This window comes from Furipterus horrens, unplaced genomic scaffold (assembly GCF_987537825.1).
Source record: "Furipterus horrens unplaced genomic scaffold, mFurHor1.1.pri manual_scaffold_3, whole genome shotgun sequence".
Taxonomy (NCBI): domain Eukaryota; kingdom Metazoa; phylum Chordata; class Mammalia; order Chiroptera; family Furipteridae; genus Furipterus; species Furipterus horrens.
The window spans coordinates 95,955,372-95,972,422 of record NW_028327173.1 but is presented as its reverse complement, the minus strand read 5'-3'; positions in this window follow the sequence as shown (position 1 = coordinate 95,972,422).

Below are 17,051 nucleotides of genomic sequence, written 5' to 3'. Positions count from 1 at the left end.
TGGGACAACTGTAATAGAAAAACAATAAAATAAAATTAAAAAACAAAAACAAAAACAAAAACAAAAAATAAGGTACCTGGAAATAAACTTAAACAAGGAGATAAAAAAAAACCTTGACTCAGGACTTCCAGCCAAGATGAAGGCCTAGACTGACATGCTCCACCTCCCTCCACAACTAAGAAGGACTACAACTACCGCAAAACCAGAAATAACCAGAAGTACCAGAAAATAAAGCTACATGGAAGTCCAACGTATGAAGTTATAAACAAGTGGTGCTCATCCCAATGGGTAGGAGGGGTGAAGCTTGGGTGGAGACATCAAGCTGTGTTGGTGGCGACTAGCAGTGGGACTGCAGTAAGCACAGATGCCTGTATTTAATGGGAGACGAAAAGCACCTGGGAAGCAGCCCTGGCTGCAGACCAAACCCATCATCTCATGATTCCAACACCGGGGAAGGCAGACCCCCCATTGCATCGGACTGTGAGGCCCAGAGGGCGTGGTGATAGAGGAGGAGGCTCCTGGTCTCTCAGCAGAGAAAGAATGGCAGGAATCCATCTTAGACCCCCGCCCCCACACAAAGTGCTAGTGTGTTGAGAAGGGTTGCCCAGTATTGAAGGGTGCATGGGGCTCTGCTCACTATAGTGTAAGAGGTATGACAGCCCCACTCAAGAAGGAAAGGTATAACAAAAACTGCCAGGATGACAGGCAAGAAGGGACTGGCAAGAAATATTCAAAGTAATGAAAATAAAAAACTACAACCATGATTACTCTATCCAGTGAAGCTTTCATTCAGACTAGAAAGGCAGGAAGTGCTTTCAGGACAAAGTAAAATTGAAAGAATTCATTAGGTCCAAACCATTCTTATATGAAATGTTAAAGGGACTAATTTAGAAGAAGGAGGATCAAAACTATGAACATTAAAATAAAAACTGCATCACAACAACCAGCAACAGAAGCGAGGGAATCGGAACAAAGGCAAACTAAGTAGGCAGCGAAAGTGGGAAAAGAATTATAAGTATGGAGAACATTTTAGGGGGAGGTCAGCAGGGAGGGGAAAATGGGCAAAGGGAGGGAGATGGTACAGGAATTAAGAAGCATAGTAGGAGGGAGTGGAGTAGACAGGAAAATGTTGAGAAAAACTATATGCACACCAATGGGCAGGGACTAAGCGGGGTGGACAACTGGAGGGAGGGGGTCACTGGGTAGAGGGGAGCAGAGGGAAAAGAAATTGGGACAACTGTAACAGCATAATCAATAAAACATATTTTAAAAAATTAAAAAAAAAAGAACCTGTACTCAGAAAACTGTAGGACATTGAAGAAATAAATTGAGGAAGATACAGGTAAGTGGAGGAATATACCATGTTCATGAATTGGAATGATTAACATTATTAAAATGTCCACACTACCCAATGCAATCTATAGATTCAACAGAATTCCTATTAAAAAACCAATGCATGTTTCGTATATATAGAACAAATATTCCAAAATTTTATATGAAACCAAAAGAGACCCTGAATAGCATCAGCAATCTTAAGAAAGAAGAGCAAAGTTGGAGGTTTCACACTACTTGATATCAAATAATACACAAGGTCACTGTAATTAAAGTAGCCTGGTACTGGCATAAGAACAGGCATATAGATCAATGGGACAAAGCAGAGAGCCCAGAAATAAGCCCATTACTTTATGGCCAATTACTATTTGACAAAGGAGGTAAAAACATACAATGGAGTAAAGACAGTTTCTAGTCTCGTCATAAATGATAATTGGAAAATTGGACAGGTACATGCAAAAAATGAATTATACCACCATACACCACACAAGAATAAATTCAAAATAGATAGAAAACCAAATTTAAGTAGCAAAACCATAAAAATCTTAGAAGAAAACATAGTAGTAAAATCTCAGACAGTTCTAATAGCAACATTTTGCTGATATATCTCCTAGGGAAAGGGAAACAAAGGAAAAAATAAACAAATGGGACTACAGCAAACTAAAAGCTTTTGCTCAGCAAAAGAAACCATCAACAAAATGAAATGACAACCACTGATGAGAGAACATATTTGTCAATGGTACACCTAGGGATTAATTTCCAAAATTCGTAAAGAACATAAAACTCAACACCAAGAAAACAAACAATCCAATTAAAAACTGGGCAAAGGATCTGAATAGACACTTCTCCAAAGAAGACATACAGAAAGCCAACAGACATATAAATAGATGCTCAACGTCACTAACCTTCAGAGAAATGCAAATTAAAACCACAATGAGATAATACTTCACATTTGGCAGAAGGGCTGTCATCAATCAATCAACAAAGGACCAGTCTTTGTGGGGAAGTGGAAAAAAGGGAACCCTTGTGCATCATTGGTGGGAATACAAAGTGGTGCAGCCACTGTGGAAAATAGTATGAATTTACCTCAAAAAATTAAAAATGGAACTACTTTAAGACCCAGTGATCCTACTTCTAGGAATATAGCCTAAGAATCTTTAAATACTAATTTAAAAGAATATATTCAGCCTTATGTTCATTGCAATGTTATTTACAATAGTCAAAATCTGAAAACAACAGCCCAGGTGCCCATCTGTAGATAAGTGGATAAAAAAGCTGTGGTTCATTTATGTAATGGAATACTACACAGTCATAAAAAAAGAAAATCTTACCTTTTGAGACAGCATGGATGACCCTGCAGATTATTATGCTAAATTAAATAAGCCAGTCAGAGAAAGAGAAATAATATATGATCTCACTTATATTTGGAATGTAATGAACAAAATAAACTGATGAACAAGATAGAACCAGAGACATGAATACATGGAACAAACTGACAGCTGTCATAGGGGAGGAGGAAGAGCAGGAGTGGATGAAAGAAGGTGAGGGATTAGCCAAAGAACATATATGCATGATGCATAGACACAAATAAAAGTGTGGTGATGACCAGAGGGAAGGGGATGCAGGACTGTTTGGAGCTGGGCAAATGGGGAGGGGGGGAATCTGTAATAGTTGCAACAATAAAGTTAAAAAAATAGAAGAAAATTTTAATTCCAACACCCACCCCCAAAAATAAAGTAAAATAAAATTCATAATTGCACCTTTTATGAAGACACTGATGAAAAGCTGTTCAATAACAAGTATCATTAATTCAGTGAGTATTTATGGTTAACCTAGCTCAAGAAACAGGAAGATAATCATACAGGAGGGAAACTGAATAAAAGTTCAACCACTCTGATAGCAAAATTCTAAGAGTAATGAGATGCAAAGCTGAAACTTTTCTCATCCATTTTAAAAAATTTAATCAGCCTCTGTCTTTTCTTTTGATAGTTACAGAATAAGGCATTATATTTAACCCATGTTATTTTCTGTATTTTTACACTTGTATTTGTCATCTCTTTATATTTTTGTCTGTTGTATTTTGTCATTCTAAATAAATATACACTCATAACCAAAAAATTAAAATTATAAATTTTCTACTATTTTTATGTAATTAAAAATATTTTCTTTTATTTTTAAACATTTTATTTAATTTATTGGTGTGACATTGGTTAATAAAATTATACAGGTTTACTATTTTTTATTACATACTGAATATTCAAACTCAGGAGATCAAAATTAGAATTTTCTTTCTTATCAATGACATTACAAAGATCAAAAAAGCAAAAAAGGTTCACAGGCCCTATGCACTGATAAAGATGTGAAATAAGTATATACAAAGAAAAAAAGAATCCTGGCTTGTTATGCATGGGGAGATAAAGAGGAATGGTACTGAGGATAAAAATGTAAAATGTAAAATATAGAGTACAAACTCAGGGACCAAACTTTCTGAAGTCCACTTCTGAAGATAATATGTGTAGACAGTACTGAAAGTTTTCATTTCCCTGGACCTAAATTCCATTTTCTGTAACAAAAAGAAGACATATTTTATGGGTTGTTATTCAGAATGTGGATAGTTTATATGAGACTTTGTTAAATTACTTCTGTAATTCTACCCTGAAACATCTTTTAAAATAGTAAACTTTGAAGAAATTAATACGATGTGAAGTACACTGCAAATATAAAGTGCAATGTAAATACTTCATGATGGGGTGATGAAAACATAGATGATGTCTACAAATTGCCAGTTCTACCTCTGACTCAACCACCACAGTATGAGTTTGGCAAATGTAATCTTACAAAGTACAGGGTTTTTTAAAGTGTACATAGAACCCTTTCTTACAGATGTTACCTCTCCAAGCAACACGTGATACACAAGACTTAAATATGTCAACACAAATTTGGCTTCTTAGCCATTAAGTCAGAGACAGGCACATCTCTCCTCTGATCACTTGCAGCCTCACAGGACAGACACAGCAACTTCCCTGCGTATTCCTGATGGCCTTGAATACTGTTAGGTTTCAAGCATGGCTCCAAGCCAGTTTCGTAAAGGCTTTCTAGACTGTAGGAACTTCAAAGTCACCACAATGCTGGAGCTTGCATTGTCACGATGTTTGTAGCTTTCCAGATATGTCTTGGTTTAAATTTCTGAAAGGGGATTCTTACTCCTTCCCTTCCACCCTTCCTTTCTTTTCTTTCTTTCAAAAGTAAAAAAATAGCAGATCTCTTGAGTAATCATTTTGTTCTTGCTGTTTGCTATAAGGTCATTAGTGTCCCCTGTAGCTTAAGTGGCATGGTTACATAATTCTGCTAATGCCTCTCACATATAAACAGAGACACTTATTTTAATAAATAAAGAAAACTAGATATCCCACAAGTAAACAAAAAGTTTATATACTATAATGTGTAGTTACACAATGAAAATATACTATAAACTGTATGTACCGTAAAATATATATGCAATAAACTATATAATAAAAAGAATACACATACACACATACAAATATTTGTGTATGTATATGCTATTTGGGGGGATATTTATATACATAAACACATACACTGAATCGATCTGTTCTGGTTCAACAGTTAGATTTTCTGAATAAGTTCTGAGATGTGTTTCAAATCAAGCCTCTTTCTTATGTTGCTATTCAGATTTCACCTGGCCCCTTCCTGCTCACAGTAATGTTCATCAGAACCTTTACCAATCCCCATGCTGTCTAATGGGTCTCAACCAGGCAGCACAATAGAATCATTGTGGGGCAGAAGCTTTAAAAATTGCCTGATGCTTGGGCCCCATGATGAGAGATTCTGATTCATGTGATCTGGGCCTGGGCCTCAGCATTCTTTCACATTTCCTGCAACTGTTGTAAGGAACAGCCAGGGTTAAAAACCACTGGTTAGGAACTTCCGGCCAAGATGGAGGCTTAGACGGACACGCTAGGTCTCCCTCTACAACTATAGAGGAATACAACTACTTCAAAACAAAGGATAACTAGAAATTCCAGAAAATAAAACTACACGGAAGTCCAACATATGAAGTTTTAAACCAGCGGTGCCATTTGGGCAGGTAAGAGTTAAAGTGGGCAGTGCTGTTTGCGGTCGCACCCGGAGCGGCGGGCGGCGAGGAGTCCCGGTGGCCAAGCCCCTGGCGGTGCGCGACTCCGGAGCTGGGGAGAGCGGCTACGCAAGCCCCTGGTGGTGCGCGACCCCGGCGAGGAGTCCCGGTGGCCAAGCCCCTGGCGGTGCGCGACTCTGGAGCTGGGGAGAGTGGCCGCCGCATCGCCTTGAACAGTGAGGCCCAGGGGGGCGGGAGGACGGATCCCGGTCTCCTAGCTGAATAACTGTGTGAATCCATCTTGGACCCCCGCCCCCAAAGAAAGCACCACAGGGCTGCGAAATAGGTCGCGGACAAGCAGGCGCGGGTCGCTAATTTGTGACGCGTACAAAGGCACTGCCCCCGACAGCCAGCCCAAGAAAACAAAACGCATCTGTCAAAATGAGGCAGGCAACTTTAGAAATACCGGTAACACAACTCACCAGACAGCAGATAGAGAACCTGACAGATGAACAGATAAGAAACCTGTCAGAGGCTCAGTTCTGGGCCATTGTTATCAGGTGGCTTACAGAATTCACAAAAGAGCAGGAAAAAGATATGAAAGAAGCGAAAAACTTTCATAACGAAAGGAACAAAACAACATATGAGACAGAAGGAAAGGAAATAAAATCCAGAGTTCATTTCAACAAACTGGAATATGGAGAAGGAACAAGCAGTCAACCAATGCAGCGAGAGGTAATGGGAAGCAACAACGAAAGGATCAGAAACCTCTGGGACAGCTATAAAAGGCCCAACATAAGAATCATTGGTTTGCCAGAGAATGAGGAAGATGAACTAGAACTTGAAAAATTGAGTGAAAATATAATAAAGGAGAACTTCCCAGACTTGGGAAAGGGAATAGACCTGCAGGTCCAGGAAGCAAGGAGAGTTCCCAAGAGACTGGACCCAGGGAGAACCACTCCAAGACACATTATAATCAAAATGTCAAAAATTAAAGATAAAGAGAGAATCTTAAAAGCAGCAAGAGAGAAGAAAAGAATTATGTACAAAGGGGTCCCAATTAGACTATCAGCTGACTTCTCAAGGGAAACCCTACAGGCAAGAAGAAACTGGCAAGAAATATTCAAAGTAATGAAAATCCAAAACCTACAACCACGAATACTCTATCCAGCGAAATTGTCATTCAGAATAGAAGGACAGAGAAAGTGTTTCCAGGACAAAATAAAACTGAAAGAGTTCATTAGATCCAAACCACTGTTATATGAGATGTTAAAGGGACTGGTTTAAAAAAAAACAGAAGCTAGGGAGATGAAACAAAGGCAAACTAAATAGGCAACGAGAGGGGAAGAGGAACTGTGGGTACGGGAAGCATATTGGGGGGAGGTCAACAGGGAGGGGGAATGGGGAAAGGGAGGGAGATGATATAGGAATTGGGGATCAAGGTAGGAGGGAATGGAATAGACGGAGAGAGGTTGGGAGGAACCGTATGCACAACTAATGGACATAATCTAAAAGGGGGGGACAACTGGAGGGAGGGGGGCCACCGGGTGGAGGGGAGCAGAGGGAAGGGAAATTGGCACAAATGTAATAATTTAATCAATAAAACACATTAAATCTGAAAAAAAAAAATAACATTCAAAAACCACTGGTTAGGACTTCCAGCCAAGATAGAGGTGTAGACAGACACGCTGCATCTCCCTCTGCAGCTGAGAAGGAATACAACTACCTCAAAACTAGAAACAACCAAAATTTCTAGAAACTCAAACTGCATGAAAGTCTAGCAAACAAAGATATGGGGAAGAAGTGCTCATCCAGACAGGTGGGGGGGGGGGGGGTGCAGAGCTGGGGCAGAAAGGACGTGGTATGGTGGCAGCAGCAGCAGTGGCAGTGGCTGGCCAGCAGAAAGCACAGTCACACGTTTGTTTTAAAGGGTTGGGAGGGACACCTGGGGAGCATTCTCAGCTCTTCACCGGACCTCACGGCCCATAGTCCCAGCACCAGGAAAGGTTGGGCCTCATTGCTTCTGAGTGTGCAGACTGCAGTGGGGGCTGGGGTGGAGGTGAAGGCTGCCGGTCTCAGTGGAGTCTACTTGTTCAGGGGGCCCCCACGGTCCTGGAGCATCCACGGACCCACCCACTCTGGGAATGACGCTCAGGGTGGTGGCTGGAGGGGCACCGGTCTGGTTCGGAGGTGGGAGAAGTGCCTGGAGTGCGGGCGAGTGCTGGGCAGGTGGCATTGTTCTCTCTCAGACCCCCCCCCCACAACATACAGAGCCACAATGTGGTGAAACAGGTCTCCCTGTACTGACAAATCTCTAAGGCTCTGCCCCTTATAATGTAACAGGAGTGACAGCTCTACCTGGGACACAGAGGCAAACAAATAAAGGAGCCTATCAGAATGAGGGGACACAGAAGTATGGCCCAGAAAGGGGAATGGATCATGGTTCCAGTGGGAGAACTAAGTGACTAGGAGATAGCCAACCTAAGAGATGGGGAGACAGACAACCTAACAGATGCAGAATTTAAAACATTGGTGATAAAGATGCTCACAGGCTTGACAGATATGCTTGAGTATGGCAAACACATAAGAGGAGAAGTGAAGGCTATGCTAAGTGTAAACAAAGAAAAATCCACACAAAACCAATGGTGAAGGGAAGGGAACCTGGGTTCAAATCAATGATTTGGAACATAGGGAAGAAAAAAAACAGCCAACCCGTGCAGAATGAGAAAGCAAGAATTAATAAAAATGAGAAAAACATCCCTAATTTTGTGAAGGAAATGGACATACAGGTCCAAGAAGTACAGAGCGTCCCCGGCAAGCTGGACCCAGAGAGGACCACGCCGGGATGCATCATGACTGAGATGCCAAAGGTGAAAGATAAAAACAGAGTCCTGGGGACAGCAAGAGAGGAGCCTATAGGAGAAAGGTGCCCATAGGACTGTCAGCTCATTTCTCAGAGGACACTTTGCAGGCAAGAAGGGACTGGCAAGCAGTATTCAATGTGATGAAAAGCAACCTACAACCAAGATTACTCTATCCAACAAAGCTATCATTTGGAATGGAAGGGCAGATGAAGTGTTTTCCAGACAAAGTGAAGCTAAAGGAGTTCATCATCACCAAGCCATTATTATATGCAATGTCAAAGGGACTTACTTAAGAAAAAGAAGATCAAAACTATAAACACTAAAATTACAACAAATTAACAACTGAATCTAAAAAATGGAAACAAGCTCCAACTAAGCAAACCAGAATAGGAACAGAATCATAGGTATGGGGATCATTTGGAGGGTTATAAGCTGGGAGGGGGGGAGGGGGATAAATGGGGAAATGCTGCAGGGACTAAGAAGCATAATCGGTTGGTACAAAATAGACAAGAAGAATTTTAGAATAATACAGGAAAGGATTAAGCCAAAGAACATATATGCACAATCCATGGACATGAACTAAGGGGGGTGGGATTGCTGGAGGGAAGTGGGGTACTGGGAAGAGGGGAGAAAAGGGGAAAATATTGGAGCTAATGTAACAACATGATCAATAAAATATACTTTAAAAAAAACACTGGTTATGTCTTACTTTCTATTTCTTTCCTCACCCTATATTTTAGCTCTTTATGCACCTCAAGACCTAAGAGGACAAGTTACAGAGAAGTTTTAAACTAAGAACTCAAAGGGGTCTACTCTTGCAGTGGGATTCTAACATTTGAGCTGGGGAATGCCTCTGGTGTGTGGTCAACTGACACAGACTGCATGTCCTGGGAAGGTGAAAGGGCTTCCAAGATGCAGACTTTCAAAGCAAAAACCAGATCATCATCACTCCTGGTGTAGTCTCTGGCCTGGCCAGGTCAACATTGTTCTCTTATCTCTTTCCTCTCCAGGTTGTGAAGCAGAATTTGAGAGCCACTGGAAATGCGGATGGAATGTATGCTCCTTCTTTAAACAGGCCCAGCCCATCATGCAAGCACTGTCTCATCCCCACTTTAATTTTGATTTTAAATCCACCTATCTTGTGAGAATACTGCATTTCAGGACACTTGTTCCATGTTCACATAACCCACACCTTCCCCTCACCCCAGTTCAATGTGTGACATACAGAAGGAGGGAGAAAATAGTTAAAAGATCACTGTTTCAGCAGGCAGCCCTCCTCCTTTATTACTAATCCTTCAGGCTGTTCAAGTGACTAGTGTGTATGTGGGCATATGCATCTGCTCCCTAGTGCTCATGCTCTCAGCTCTGAGCCTCCACCATCCCATATGAACAATACCTACATTTCTCCTGGGTATGCATCTTGGGCTCCTCTCAATCTCCACCCAAACCACTCACCCCAACCACATCATCAACCCTTTGAAGACAAGACAAATAGGTCAGCAAGTGTGGTGTTGCTGGCAGCTGCAGATGAACACTCGCACTGTGGTCACGGAAAAGGGCTAAGTCTCTCTGATCAGTACCATCCTCTTACGTAGATCAGCTCTCCCATCTGAGGCCTCAGTTATTTCTGTGTAAGTGGACATAATAAAAGTAGCTGTGAGAATCAAGCAAAATAATGTCTGTAGTGTTTAGCAGCATGCCTGGCATGTAGTAAGCACTAAATAAATGCTGTGGGACATAGAGAGACCCATTAACTATTTTTTAAAAATATCTTTTGTATTGTTGTTCTATTACAGTTGCCATAAACTCTTGAATAAGAATTTTCATCAGGTGCTCACCAAAAGAAAGGCTTCCTTTGTCTGTCTCAGTACTTCCCACATGCTGGCCCCTTCCTCCTGGTCATTCTGCACATTATGGAGTTGCTTATCTCTAATTCCTGTAACAATTTTAAATGCCTTGTTCAAGGGAATGATTCTTTTATATTCCAAGGAAAATGACTTCAGATTAGTTCAACTCCAATTCTGTAAAGCCTCTAGCAATGGACACTACCAAGTTGAAACCTTGCCTGGGAGAGCACTGTTCAAGTGCATGCCTCTCCTGGTCATTTTCTGGATCATCTCCCGGCACCCGCACTCTCTGTTTCCCTTTCTTATTCCTTGCAATGCAGAGAATGAAACGGAGAACATTGAGTCCCACTTCAACCTGCACCCTTCCTTTTGGGAGAAGTGAACAGCAAGTGGCCAGGCCCATGGCAGGATTTTTGGACTACAAGGGGTTCAGCATCTACACCCACACAGAGTGCACAGCTTGCAGGCATGTCATAATGATTTCCAGAGATGGGACTAAGGTCAGAGCTTGGACAACACTGGCTATAGATGTAAATCAATTAGGGGGATTTTATTTCATAATCTGAATGGATGGCTTATGCCTGAAGCAAGAAAGGGACACCAAGTGCACCACACCCCTGTGGGCCTTCTCATGCTTGGTTTTCACAAAAGTGGAGATCATTGCTCAGCAACTTCCAGGGCTTGTTAGAGATCTCCTCCCTTCAGTATGATGCATGGAAATTTAATGATAGAATATGGAGAGCAAAGCTCATTCTGGTGATGCCCATGTGATTAGGGTCCCCAAACAAACCAAGCTTCTGAAAAATAACCCCCTGATCCCTCTTCTCTTTTCAAAAGCAATTTAAAAGAGACTTCTAGACATCTAAGTCATCATTTGTTTACAAGGCCCTATTTCAATTATCAGTTGGAAGCTAATGTTTCACAGACCACAAGTCTAAATGCTCACCTCCCTCATTGTTTATGAAAAAGCAGAGCCCAAGATTTCCAAGTGTGCCCTGGCTTTTCCAGAGGGCTGGGCTGGAGGGGGTGGGGAGCAGAGGAGGTCAACGCTCCCTCCTTCAGGAATCTCAGAGCTTGCTGGAAACTTCCAGTGTGTGGGTGGTAGATGTATCAGCTGACGGGGAAATGAGAGCATGAAGGCGGCCACCCAAGACTTCAGGTCACTGCTGACAGTCCCAGCGGAGCTCAGATCTCAGCATTGGGAGGGCACCTGCTCGCCTTGCCAAAACAAACCAAACCCTGCTAGGGCTAAGGGCACATTGCAAAGGAAGGGGGGCATGAGGAGCAGGGAGCTCTGAGTTTCACTTAAACTGGCTCAAATAACCAGTTTGCAATGGTGCAATGTTTTGGGGTGTTGGGGGTAGAAGAAGGGCTGAGGCTCCACTCCAGATCTGCGGAGTATTAATATGCACCACAGTAGAGTTCTGGAAAGGAGCTGGCTGCGTTTGTTACCCTCACTCTGCTGGCTCAGCGCCGACAGCATTTTGAACCACTATTTGTTATTTTTAGGCCTGAGAATCCATCTGGTTTTGATTCAGGTGACCTCAGGCTTGCCTCAGAGGTGAAAAGGTGTGAATTTAAATTGAATTTCTCACACATTTCAAATCAGAAGAGTCCTAGTCTTCTTACACAAAGTGCATTGTTCTTGGGCAGTCCCTGACCATTGAAGCTGGGCACATAAATCAGTTTCACCTGTTTGACTAAATGAGCACATGCTAACCTAATGAAAGCTACTGGTGCAGTCAGTTTCTGTATATGTTCTAACATAGAATGGGGGTGACCTCTTATTGACTTCCTCCTGTCCCTTCTCTTTTTGATGGGGACAGTGGGCCTGGGGCCTGGTAGGTTATGTATGGGTCCTTGGGCCAGTGCAATATGTAATAGAGTCCTTTATCCCAACAGAATTGTATCAGTGGAGAAGGAAGTTTTGTATCTAATAGGGGAGTGGAGGAGGGAGACACCTCTGAGTTTGAGCCATTAAAATTAAAATTTCCCTCGAGGCTGCTAGATCAGGTAGCAAGTCTTCAGATGAAAAACGTTTAGACTTTTGCCCCATTTCAGGGGTCAAGTTTGAAGAGCATTCATGTCATCAAGCTGAGTGAGGAAGCAGTGTGTTAGAGTCTCTTGGTAGGATATGTGGTCAGGCTGGCACACCTGCTTAGAATATTGCTATCTATAAGTGTTATTGGAACACACACACACACACACACATATCATATCACATCACATTTGTTTATCTACTGTCTACAGCTGTTTTCTCAAGGGCAGAGTACAGTAGTCATGACAGAGACTGCAAAGCTGAAAATATTGACCATCTTGTCCTTTACAGAAAATGTGTGTCAATTCTGTTCTAAAATGTGGTGGTTCTGTTTTCCCTCAGCTAAAGTTTTTCTTTCAGTGAAAGGATGATGTTCTCCAAACTGACCCAGAGGATAAGAGGCCTCAATGACAGAGCACCAGAGAAAGTGGTAATGGCCATTTAATGAACTGGGTGTTGAGTTTGGTGATATATTTATGCTTCCACTTTTTTTTCTCTAAAGAGCAAATGCCCTCATTTTAAACCCCAGAGATTCTTATGTACATGAAGATACTAAAAATACAAGGAACTTCATATCATGGAAAATCTTGTTGACAACTTTTTGGCTGTTCTTGAGCTTAATTTTCTCAGTCTCTCATTGTGAGTCTCCTTACCCCACTGATCCTGGGTTGCTCCAAATACAATCTTGTCCCCTTCATGATATTGCATGTCTATTCCTATGTGGTACACAGCAGCTATACTACATAGATAAGCCATGGAATAAAACAACAAATGGGTTTTTTCTTAATGTGGTCTGGTGCAGTAGCCACATATGGCAAGGAAAATGTCAGTATTTCTAAAATTCCAATTTCTTCTCACCCTCTAATCAATTGTCTCTCTCATTTTTTAAATGCTCACTCAAGGATATGTTTATTTCTGGGAGAAAGAAGGTGGGAGAGAGATGTGATAGAGAACACATCGATGGTTGCCTCCCATATGTGTCCCCACTGGGGATCGAAACTGCAACCAAGGTATGTGCCCTGATCAGGGATCAAACCTGCAGATGTTTGGCATATGGGATGATGCTCCAACTAACTAAGTTACCCAGCCAGGGCTCTCTATTTTTCAAATTAAGCTTTAGGTTGTAGCTACACAGTGTAAATTAATCTAACATAGAATACAAAGCTCTAGTGTAGTTGAAATACAAAGAAGGAGGTTGGGAATTAAAGAATACCTGAGTTTCATTCCATTGCTGCTTTCACCGCATGGTGTTACAGACAATGAGTTTGCTCAAATAGGACATTTACAGAAGTCATCCTGTTATGTAGTAATTTTCCCTTCTGCTAGAATTGTTTTATATAGAATTGTGAACCACTTAACAATGAAGATGAATTCTGAGAAATGCATTGCTAGGCAATTTCTTATTGTGTGAACATGATATAGTGCACTTACACAAACCCAGATGATATAGCCCACTACTGTAATTGTGTGTGCTATAATTTTATATGACTGGCAATGGAGTGGATTTGTTTATAGCAGCATCGCCACAAACATGTGAGTAATGCGTGGTTCTATGATGTTAAAACAGTTACAACATCATTAGGCGATAGAAAATTTTCAGCTCCATTATAATCTTATGGTACCACTATTGTGTATGAAGTCTACTGTTGACTAAAACATTGTTTTGAGGCACATGACTGTGTGTATACATGTGTCTGTCCATATATTCAAAATTACAACAATGAATGAGACAAGCTGTCCTAATCTGTTGGTGTCTTTAACCCCGGTTTAAGGACAGAGCTCTCTATCTCATTTTGTGCTCACACAGAGCTCGTAAGACAAATGAGAGCACGGTTCTGTTTTCAAAAATTGTTATCTGCTTTCAAGTTTGGTTAAGTTAGTCCCTGTAAAGCAAAATGAAGATACATTTTCTAACATTGAATCAACCTCTAGACTATAGTTATTTTTCTTCATTCATGATCAGGCGTGGGGAGGTTTCAAATTGATGGGGGAAGAGAAAGCTACCTTCTTCTCTGTATTTCTCACAAAGTACACTTAATTGGCTCTCCATAGCACTTGGTAAGTGGGTTAATGAGTAGGTAGTACACAAGGTTTGAAGAAGCCTTGAAAGGTCTTTGTTCTAAACTCCCTCTCTTCCCCATTGCATAACAGGTGTTCCCTTCCCCTCTGAATGGCAGAAGTTCTTCCCCACATATAGACACAGGCTCAGGCAGCTTCCTCCTGGGCTCTTCCTTGTCTTTTCCAGTTCTCATCATGTTATCATCATAGGCAGTAAAGTTGTTAACTTTCTTTTGTAAGGAAAAATCAAAATCCATAGTTCCTTCCAGAGAGCAAAAGGTAGACAGTACCACAAAGAGATAGGGGGTGGGGAACAGAAGGGAGAACAGGGCAGTTAAAATATCCCAGCAGTTATTTCATGAATTATTCATGCACTCAAATGAAAATGAAGCCTGATTTCCTATTCAGAAAAATAGCAATCTATCCCTAAAGTCAACCATGCTGGATAACATCTGGAAAGTGCTCAAAACTAGGTAAAAATCTTGAAATTTCTTAGTTTTCAAACACACACTGGATTGTTTTTTCCAGCTTCATCTGTCAGCATCTTGGGAGGATGGTGGTGGTGTCATCAGGGGCCTTTAAAGGTTTGCATGTGAAAAAGCAGCTTGAAATGATACTATCTCTGCAGGAAAAATAGATCTGTGCAGGGGTCAGCCATTTGAAGTTCTGATTTCAAGAGGAAAGTAGAAGGAAGTGTAGAAAATAAAGAAGGCATCTGACTCGAGATGAATGAGAAATTCTTATGTGATTTGGCTCACATTTTCCTTTAGCAGACAGAATACAGTATGATTCTGGGTTCACTCTGTGACAAACGGACCACACAAAACAAAGAAGGGGCAGTGCTGTGAACTAAGGCTGTTGGTCTTGATAAGTTCTCTGGGGTACGATTTCAAGGAGTAAGTTAATGGTCTCAGTACAAAAGAGTCCCAGGGGCTCCTGAAGCTTGACCCCAAAACTTGAACTCCACCTGAACTGATTTTTTCATCTTTTTTTCTTTTCTGAGGTTTAAAAACATTTAATCAACACTCTTCCCAAGACATTTGATTTCTGTGCACTCCTGCAACTTGTGAGATCCATCTCAGGGAAGAAATGCCAAAACCACGATTGGAAAGGCTGCCCCAGAGGTATTTTCAGTTGGACAGGAAGCAGCAGGTAACGGAAATCTTATGAGACAGTTTGTTCTCAAGAGAGTTTCCTGTCCAGTTTTGCTGACCAAAGCATTTCTCTGGTTTGGATATACTTTGAATTAGCAATTGTACTTTGAGACAGTGGTTTTTTATTCTAGTTTCAATTAAAGTACTGGGAAGCCCTACCCTCTGCTCTTGCATTTTGCCATCCCCAGTTTTGTCCCATGACATAAGTGCTTCCTAGACTCCCAAAAGCATTTAGCTTCCCTTCATGAAACACTAGACATTGGTTGGGTAAATCATCTAAATGCTTTCAAGTCAAGTCAATGAGTATCTATTTAGCATTAACAACATTCCCATTATATATTTAGTGCTAGGGATGGAGCTTGATACCTCTGACTCAGCCTAGTAGAAAAGGCAGACACACCTTAATGTATAAGTAACACTAATAACTCAAATAAATACAGTGAAAACACATAGACATGGTGAAGATGCATCAGAAGTTAATGATTGTTTATTTTTTAACTAATGGATGACACAGTGTCCCCCATTACACCACCACCACCACCCCACACACACATACACACAAATGCCAGTTGCTTTAGGGAGTAGTGTGTGTTGTTTAAATAGTCTAAATGTATAGACAAGGGAATGGCAAGTAGTTTTTAATCCTGAGTCATTCAATGGATTGGTGCACTGTGTTGAGAAAGATTCTGAGGTTGTATTTGGTCTCAACAGGAAATGGTGCTGTGATGGAGTCATTGTTGTGGATGGCCGTGTGGAGATAACAGCATGCACGGTGCAGACATACCAGTCCTGAAGTAGATAAAGCCCATGTAGGAATCAATGAAAGTTAAAACAACTCAACGAGTACACTTCCTCAGCCCCGACTGTAAACTGCACTAGAATCCCTTTGTGACAAAGAGCCTTCTTACACTGATTGGTATGCACTGTGAGTCAGTGCTGGTTCTGGAGATATTTATTTATAAATATGTTTTATTGATTATGCTGTTACAGTTTTCCCAATTTCCCTTCCCTCTGCTCCCCTCCACCCGGTGGCCCCCCTCCCTCCAGTTGTCCCCTCCTTTTAGTCCATGTCCTTTGGTTGTGCATATAGTTCTTCTCAACCTCTTCCTGTCTATTCCATTCCCTCCTACTATGCTTCTTAATTCCTGTACCATCTCCCTCCTTCTCACCCTTCCCCCTCCTTGCTGACCTCCCTCCAGTATGTTCCCCATACCTATAGTTCTTTTTCCACTCTCGTTGTCTATTTAGTTTGCCTTTGTTTTGATGCCCTTGCTTCTGTTGTTGGTTCTTGTGATACAGTTTTCATTTTAATGTTCAGAGTTTTGATGCTCCTTTTTCTAAACCAGTCCCTTTAACATCTCATATAATAGTGGTTTGGATTCAATGATCTCCTTCAGTTTGATTTTGTACTGGTAGCACTTTCTCTGCCCTTCTTTTCTGAATGACAGTTTCGCTGGATAGAGTATTCGTGGTTGTAGGTTTTTGCTTTTCATTACTTTGAATATTTCTTGCCAGTCCCTTCTTGCCTGCAGGGTCTTCTTTGAGAAGTCAGCTGATAGTCTAATTGGGACCCCTTTGTACATGAGTCTTTTCTTCTCTCTTGCTGCTTTTAAGATTCTCTCTTTATCTTTAATTTTTGACAATTTGATTATAATGTGTCTTGGT